Source organism: Arachis duranensis, chromosome 3 (genome assembly GCF_000817695.3).
Source record: "Arachis duranensis cultivar V14167 chromosome 3, aradu.V14167.gnm2.J7QH, whole genome shotgun sequence".
NCBI classification, from domain to species: Eukaryota; Viridiplantae; Streptophyta; class Magnoliopsida; order Fabales; family Fabaceae; genus Arachis; species Arachis duranensis.
Window position 1 is genome coordinate 25,824,369 of NC_029774.3, and position 9,509 is coordinate 25,833,877.

Below are 9,509 nucleotides of genomic sequence, written 5' to 3' on the forward strand. Positions count from 1 at the left end.
TAATAATAATTTATAATTATATTTATAAAATTTGTATATAAAAATATATAATTTAGATTTATATTTTTTAAAATTTATATACATAAATTAATAAAATTTATTTATTAAAAATAATTTAATAATTATACTGATTAAATAATAAAAAATACTAAAAATTGTTGACACCCTATAATCTCTGATAGTCATATATATGGATATACTAATAAGTAACAAGAAATATATAAAAAAAATTAACAAATTTAAAAATACAAAAGAACTAAAACAACTTAATAAGAGAATATAGTTTGAATATTACTTTTAAAAAAGACAGCACTTAATTTCATATTATAATTTAGAGTAAAGTATTGTTGTTATTCTAATGTTTGGAGAAAGTTTTAAAGTTGTCTCTAACGTTTCAATCATTCTATTTAAATCCCTAACGTTTTAAAATTGACTCAATGTTGTCCTACCGTTAGGGATCCGTTAACAGAATTGACGACGGGACAAAATTGAGACGATTTTAAAACGTTAGGGACTTAAATAGGACGAAAACATTGGGGACAAAAACGATACATAGAAATAAATTTTAATTTAATCTTTCAATAATATCAATTTTTACTATACATAGTATTCAATTATTTTTTAATCACATTTAAGTAAATTACACTTAATCATATTACTTTCATTCTAAATAAATTAATTTTTTTTATAATTTTACTCTTAAAGATGTTTACTTATCATGAAATGTTTATAAAATGACTAGTATATAAATTTGCAGAAAAAAAATAATAATATATATACAATAAAATATAAATTATATCTTTTGTCTCTAATATATCAAAATTCTTTAAAATTATAAAAAAATAAATTTATTTAAAATAAAATCCTATTTAAGTCTCTAACGTTTTAAAATCGTCTCAATTTTGTCCCGCCATCAATTCTGTTAACGGATCCCTAACGAGAGGACAACATTGAGTCAATTTTAAAATGTTAGAAACTTAAATAGAACGATTGAAATGTTAGGGACAACTTTAGAACTTACCCCAAATATTAGGAACAAAAACGATATTTTACTCTATAATTTAAAACAATAACATAATAGTAAACTAACAAGACAAATAAAGAAAAAAAGTACAAAGAAAAAAATAATTTTGAGAAATATATATAGTTATATTTAAATTTTAACACCATTTTTTTATAATTATGTTTTTTTATCTTCTATCTCCAATAATTATTCAAGAATATTTTTGTAATAAAATAAAATTAATACAAATTAAATAAATTAATAAAGAATAAACTTAAAAGAATTTATAAATATAGATTAAATAGAATTTTTTTTGTATATTGTATAAATATCTACTCTAATTATACTTAATTTTCTTCCTATTAACAAATTGTTTAATTTTATCGGTATTAGTTTTTTAACATATTTAGTTATTGCTCTATAATAATATTAATATGTAAACTAATTGTTTTTAAATTTACATAAAAATCAAAATATTTTTAAATACTGTGTATTGCAAATGAGGAGCCATTCCATCACCTACTTAGTTACTCTTATACACTTTGACTGAGTCAAAAATTAGACCACTAATTAAGCCACAAATATTTGGAGTGTGAACTATTCTTAACTGACCAATTAAATAATTTTATGTCAACTTCAAGGATTAATATAGTAATCCTAAAACTCACTAGAAGACAAAAATATTACTGGAAACTTGATAGTACACAAGAACATGAAATTCTGCAATCGTACACAGGAATACGTGATAACTTTCCTATAATATTTGATAGGGGTGAGAGTAATATCTAGAGCCGTAGGTACCAAACGCTAAAACGCACCTCTACCTGTTTAAGATGGGTAATTACTTGAGCAGGTGCAAGGCATCCTCATAGATGCCGCCTGAGACATTCGACATCTCACCTCCCTTTTCTTCATCTTTCATCTCGTTGTTGTTTCGTGTTCACTCGTTTCTGCCTTTTATAATTTTCTTGTTGTGTTCTAGCTCGCCCAACTCCATTTGCGCGCGCTTTGCCAACAAAACCTCCCTCCCGGGTCGCACCTCATCTGCCCTTCTCCGTAGCCAAAACCTCCAGCTCTTCATTCATTCTCTGCTCCAAGCCTTTAGCTCCTCCTCTGCTCTAGCTCTTTCTCAGCAAGCTTTTAGTTTAATTTTTCAAATTTTTAATAGACTAATTGTTGTTATTTTTTACTTATTTGCTTTTATTTTGATGATCCGTTTGTGTTCATTTATTTATGAATGATCTTTTTTTATTTTTAGAAGAAAAGACAAATCGATTTCTGACTTTTTTTTGTGAATATTTAAATTCCTAAGAATTTAAAAATATATTTAAATTTTTGACCTTTTTAAAATCTGGACATATCGATTCATGATTCTAATTTGTCAAATTAAAAACTTCCTATGTATTTGTATCAACCATGTCAGTATAATAGGAGTCATGTTTGATTTTTCTGTTGAGTCTAACAGAACTAAGTAAAAATGAGGGATCGATATGTCCAGATTTTAAAAAGGTCAAAGACTTGAATATATTTTTAAATCTTTGAGTACTTAAATGTTTGCGGATTAAAAGGTGAATGATCTATTTGTCATTTTCTCTTACGTTTATTAGTGTTTATTTTTATGCTTGAAACATGTACATTTTTTATAGATTAATTGTTGTTTTTAACTAAAATATGTACATTTTAAAATTTAATTTTGTTTGCTAGATTGTAATGGTTATAAGGACATATAAGAGCTAAACGGATTCTATACAAATCAAAATAAAATGTGGTAAAATTGGATAGGACAAAATTATACATCTATCTTTTTTTAGGGTTAAGTATGATTTTGGTCCTTAACGTAAAGGTAAAAAATTTATTTCGTTCTCGGCCTTTTTTCGCTACAAAATGATCTCGAAAGTTTCAGTTTGTGTTAAAATCATCATTTTTATCAACTTTTTAATTTTTATTCCAAAAATACCCCTAACTATAAAAAAACAAAAAACAAAAACGCTATTGAATAAGGGGGAAACAGGGAAGGGGGAAGGGGGAAGGGATTTGCGGGGGGAAGAGGGAAGGATCTCGCTGCTCCAATCAGCCGCCGCCGTTGCTCGTCCTCGTTCAGTGGATGGATCTCGTCGTTGCTCTTCTGGGCTCGACAGAGGTGCTCGATGGTGGTGGATTCTGGTTTGAGGCAAGAACAGGGCCGCTGCTGCTCATCGTCGTTCGGTGGCTGGATCTCGTTGCTCTTCCTCTGGACTCGGCGGAGGTGCTCAATGGCAGTGGATTTTGGTTCGAGGCAAGAACAGGGGAAGGCTTCGATGGTGAGCCGAGGGAGGAGAAGAGGTCGCGTTGTGATAGTGGTGCTAGGGTAGCTGACGTGGCAGAAATTGGCAGATTAAGAAATTAATGTGAGAGATACGTTGCAAGTATAGTTCTTAACCAACAAAAATCTGCTTATCAATTTAGAAGGGTTGTCACAAAATTAGAATTAAAATACTGGGAGTATGAATCCCAGATCGTCTCCCAACGAGTTGCAGAAAGATGTGCTATTTTATTAATCAGAAGTTTTCCAAAATGGTTTTGAGTTTGATAAACAGGAAATTAAATTAGAGAATTTATGTAATTTAAATAAAAATCTTGACCGGGAGTAGATTAATCAGAAAGTCAAGTAAGTTGGAAGTCTACTTCTATTCACAAGTTCTAATCCTCTCCCTTGGGAAGGATTAGTGTCAGTGACTAGAGAGCCATCCAACAATAAACCCAATTACAATTTTACTCTTGAGCATTCCAACTCAAGGTTCTCCTTTCAATCAACTCCCAATCAAGTTAGAGAACTACTCTATTATCATGAATGTAAACTTCACACAAAAAAAAGGAAATAAAGAAAGACATGATAAATAATAATAAAAAAGATCAATTAAAAATAAAAATAGTTCTTGTATTAATAAGTTCTAAAAGTAATCCAATTGTAACTCTGAACAAATTAAGGATATGAAAGAGTAAGTGAAAAATAGAGAAAACAAACTAGAGCAATGAAGTCTTGCGGAGGTAATAACTCTTCTCAATATCCCAATCCAAAAAGCAATAAAAATAAAATCCTAAGAACTATGAATGTGTAGAGAGAAAACCTAGAGGAGGAGCAAAAATAAGATCTAAAACTAAGAATTGTCGCAATGTGTCGTCTCCCCTTGGTCTCTGCATGTTCCCTGGCTCTAATCTGTGTTTCTGGGCTGAAAACTGGGTTAAAACGCGGCCCGAAATCGCCCCCAGCAAATTCTATTAATTATGCAGATCGCGCATGTCACGCGTACGCGTCGTCCACGCGTGCGTCATTCAGCGTTTTCCTAGTCACGCATATGCATCGTCCCCGCGTGCGCGTCACTCATGCAACTTCCAATCCACGCGTTCGCGTCAGGGACATGAGCGCGTCGCTGTGATTTTCTCCATTTCGCGTGGTCGCGTGAACCATGCGTCCGCGTCGCTTCTCACTGGTCATCTCCTCAATTTCTTGTGTTCCTTCCATTTTTGCAAGCTTCCTCTCTATTCTCCAAGCCATTCCTGTCCTATGAAGCCTGAAACACTTAACACACGGATCATGACATCGAATGGTATAGAGGAGAATTAAGATACATAATTAAAAGATCTCTAAGAAGCAAGTTTTCAAACATAGCACAAATTTAGGAAGGAATTGTAAATACATGCAAATCATATGAATAAGTGGGTGAAGACTTGATAAAACCACACAATTAAACACAAGATAAATCATAAAATAATGGTTTATCAGTAGCACAAAGAAAGAAGAAGAAAAGGGTTGCAGCGCTGTGATGGCGGATCGGCGCTGTGATGGCCGTGATGGCGGTTTCGGGTGGCTTGCGCGGCTTCTACGTCTGCTTCCATTCTTCTTCTGCTTCTACTTCTATTCTGCTTTTGCTTTTATTATGTTGTTAATTTTTTATTATTGTTGCTTTTGCTTCTGATTGATTATATTATTTCATGGTTGTTGTTGTTGTTCTGCTCCTGCTCCTGTTTCTGTTTCTGTTCCTGCTCCTGTTTCTACTTGATTCTATTGTTGATTTATTATTGATTCATTGTTGTTGTTGTTGTTGTTGTTGTTGTTGTCCTGCTTTTGCTTTTTGCTTGATTACATTATTGATTCATTGTTGTTGTTGTTTCTGGTTCTGTTTTTGCCTGTGTTTATGCTTGGGAAAGAAGGGGAAGGAACATTTTGGTCTGAAGGACGGTTTTAAAATTAAGTTAACCATTTTGTAGCAAAAAAAAGGTTGAGGACGAAATAAATTTTTGACCTCTATGTTAAGGACAAAATCATACTTAACCCTTTTTTTTATTATCATCCATAATATTTGACATTTATATTATTCTTAGGAAATTAAGCCTTTTTAGTTTACATTATTTTATATGACTTCTTAATGTGGTAAATTTTTACTCTTAGTTTGAAAGACTAATAAATTATTGAACAAAATTCTAAAGTTATTGATAACACAAGTTTCACTCACATATTTAAGTAGATTATGGTGGGTATATTTAAAATGTGCACAATAATTTTGTGCATATTAAAGTTTTTTTATTTATTAAAATTAATTATTATATAATAAAATTTTTACAACATTAAAAAATTATATTAAAATAATATTTTAAATGGTAACTTATATAAAATTGTTGCGATGGGTAACCGGAGTTTAATGGGCTGGACTTGTGAGGTTGGCCCAGACATCAGGAGGAGGTGGTCTCCGACTTGGTTCGAGTTTGGGAGCCGCCGTCCGACTTAATTGTGTGAAGGAATGGGGGTGGGTACCTACAAAGACACTCCGATACCTAAGTCAGTACAGTGGCAAGCAGGTTTAAGAGAGTATTGAAATTTAGAGATACCTGAGAGGTGTCAGTGTATTTATAGTGGTGAACCAATAACCACCGTTGGAGTAGTCCCACATTTTAAGGTGGGTAACCGTCCCTTTATCTTAGGAAAGTTGAGATATGGCTTCTGGAAGTGGGTTGAGAGATTTTAGGGGCAGTTACATATTTGAATAAGTGTTATCTGCCAGCTATCCTTCGACCCCGACTTCTTTAGAGTGGAGTTTGTATTCAATCCGACCTTTTATAAGGAGGTCGGTTGGTAGCGAAGGCCAATCTTTGGATTGGGCCTTTTTGGTTTACTTGGGCCTGGGCCCTAGTGTTGGGGCAGAGTATGAACAATGCCCCTACTCGAGTCCAACCTCTTTCGTTTATGAGTTGGATTTGAGTTATTTGAACTCGGGCTTGTAGCCAACATGTCATAGAAACCGACGTGATTTTTGAAACTGACGTGATTTTTGAAACCGACGTAATTCAAATTTCTCAACAGTTGCGTCTAATCAAGCGTCGCGTCTGTTATGGGTTTTGCATTTACACGTGGGAGTGGTTACATTGGTAACAGCGCGTTTCTTTAATGACTGCGTCAAGTTTACCATTTTGCCCCTGGTGTGTTTATAAATACTTTTCCCTCTCTTTTCTCTATCTTCTTTCGTTTTCTGAAATCTCTTGCCTTCAATCCTTATTTTTTCAAAGAGAAAGCTTTTTAGCCTTCTTTCTTGGATTATTGCGTTCGCTTTTGCCTGCTCGTCCTTGCTTTCAAAGGTTAGCCTTTTCTTTCTCTTCTTTATTAGAATGCTTTATTTTACGCATTTAGAGGAGTTTTTGTAGTAAGTCAGTTGGTAGGTCAAGTGACTCTATTCTTCAGAGGGACTGCTTTGGCCTTTTAGAGACCCTGTTTTTGATCCTTTTCCGTTTTTCTCTGTAGGTTTTGTCGCCCTTTCTCCTATTTCTTTTTACTGGGAAAGATGACTTCTCACGTTTCTGAGTGGGTAGATGATACTGTTCTTGGGGAGAGTCCCTTAATAGATACAAACTATATCACTGACCTCCACACCCACCGTAGCATCTGTGGCTCTGATGATGATGAGCCCAAGTATGAGTTAATTGCCTCGGGTCCTGAAGACCGGGTTTACTTTGGGAGGATTTCTGATTTTGATCCCCATTTCTTCTTTATGTATGATTGCCTTTTTACCCGCCTAGGGGTTCTTCTTCCTTTCTCCAACTTTGAAATAAGTGTGTTGCATTATTGTCGAGTTGCTCCCACCCAACTTCACCCCAACTCTTGGGTTTCATGAAAATCTATCAGCTTGTTAGTCGAGAGCTGGATTTTCTGACCTCTTTAAAGATCTTTTTCTACCTCTTTCATATGACCAAGCCCTTTAGTGGGCAAAATAATAAGTAACAGTGGATTTCTTTCCGGCCATTCAAAGTCGGAAAGTTTTTTTCATTTTTGACGATTCTTTTCATGATTTCAAGAATTGTTTCTTCAAAGTCCAAGACATAGAGGGTCACCATCCCTTTTTTCTTGATGAGAACTCCAACCTCTGATTTCCACTTTATTGGCTAAAGGCCTCTCTAGTGGAGAAATACGGCCTGGAGGATTTAGATGAGGTAGAGGAAGCTGTCGTGGGATTTTTCCAGGAAGCCTGGGGAAGGGCCCCCAATTTGGACACTAAGAATTTTTTTTGGGATCCCCGAGTTTCGTGTGGACCCAATTAGGTAGCTTTTGTCGAATTCTGTAGTTCCCGACTTATGGTCATTTTTTGACTTGTAGACTAATTCCTGTTTTTTCATTTTCAGAATGGTGAAGGGTAGTTCCAGCACCTCCTACCAGAAGGTTCATGATGCCAAGAGAATGTCTCGGGCTTTGGTTGATGCCGCGAGGGCTGCCGGCGCTCCTCCTCCTCCTCTTCCTCCTCCTCCTCCCCCTCGTGATCTGGGGACTTCCTCCCATCCCATCATGGTAACTTCTCCCTCTGCTTCTTCTCTTCCCATCCTTCCAATTCGAACTCCCTCTGAGCCTGAGAAGAAGAAGCGCAAGACCTCGAGGTCTGGCTCTTCTTCTGGGAATTCTACTTTTGATGGTCCCAAATTTGTTCAGAATCACATCTTTTGCCATACTCAAATTAGTATGGATGATGCTTCCGTTCAAAACCATCTTAATAAGAGTTGGAGGGGAGAATTGTCCTCTATCAAGGGGAAGAGAAGAGGCTCCAGGAGGAAGTTACCTGGTTGAAAGAGGAGAGGTCCCGACTTCAGGAGAGGGAGAAGAAGTTGATGGCCTAGTGTGCTATGGCAGAGGGCCTGAAGGAGAAGGCGGAGCAGAATTATGTTAGGATTTTTACCGAGAATATTGATTTTCAGCGGGAGTTAGAGAAAGGTCGGGAGGCTTATCTGGATCTGGAGGACTCTGTGGCGGAGAGCTCGGAGGAGGCCTGGAGGATTTTCAAGGAGCAAGTCAGGGTTATCGCTCCTGAGTTGGACCTTTCCCCTCTTGATCCTGATAAGATTGTTGTGAATGGGGCTATTGTTTCTCCTCACTGACCTGAGACGAATTCTAAGCTGAAGACCCGTGGCCAAAGACTTATAAAGTCTCCTCTTCACCAAGGTCATCAAGAGGGATATCAGCCAACGTCTTTAGATGCTCCGACCCCTACTGCTGAAGAGACTGCTCCATCCTCCCCTGCCGTTAATCCGACTTTTCTTCCCTCTAGTGATGCCAATCCTTCCTCTAGTTGATTTGAGATATTTAGGGCCCAACTTGTGGGTCCCCTTTTTGAACAATTTATCTTTTTATTGTTGTGGCTGGTTTTTTACTCTTCTTGGCCTTTTATGGCCGTAAACAAAAAATGCGTTTAATGTTTGCCCTTTTTTGGATAAGGGCTTTAAGATATATTTGGCGCATGCATGCTTTTTGCAATTTTTTCATTTAATATGTGTTTTATAAAAAAAACCCTTTTGATCTTTTTGCTTTGGAAAACCCTTTTATCTTGGCAGGCTGTGCTTTGTCTAGTTTATTTCGATTTTTCAAAGACTTCGAGATAGCTTCTGCCTTTGATTTTTAATGGATTTTCTTATCACTTTTTGTATTTCTTGTACTCAATTTCCGCTTATTGAGTTTTTGTAACTTAGGTTATTCTTGTGATGCATTTCTTTTTTCTCAGATCCTCCGACTAGGTAGTTGTTTAATGTTTTGGGGATTCCTAGTTACTATGATAGACCGTATAACCTCTTTACACCGACTTGTACCTCATCATTTTATCCTACTGATCACGTAGGTCGGGCATGTGATTTTTACATTTTCTCGATCTTAAGTCGGCGCTAGGAAAATAATAACTAATGAAATTTACAAAGAGATGTAGAAAAAGATCTTTATTTATTGATGAAGGTACTTTTTGCTACTAAGGGGTTAAAAATTATTCCTCCTTAGTCTCCACTTTGATGCCTCGTTAAAATCCTCTTCAGGAAAACCCTTCTTTTGGGGAAAAACTATGAAGTCAGGAAAAAGAGTACATCAGGGAATGGAGTTCACTTTTAACTATAGTACCTTTTCATATTACAAGCATAGCACGACCTAGGTAGCTCGGTACCACTCAAGTCGGTTACCTTGTAGTATCCCTTTCCTAAGACTTCACTGATCTTATATTACCCTTTCCAA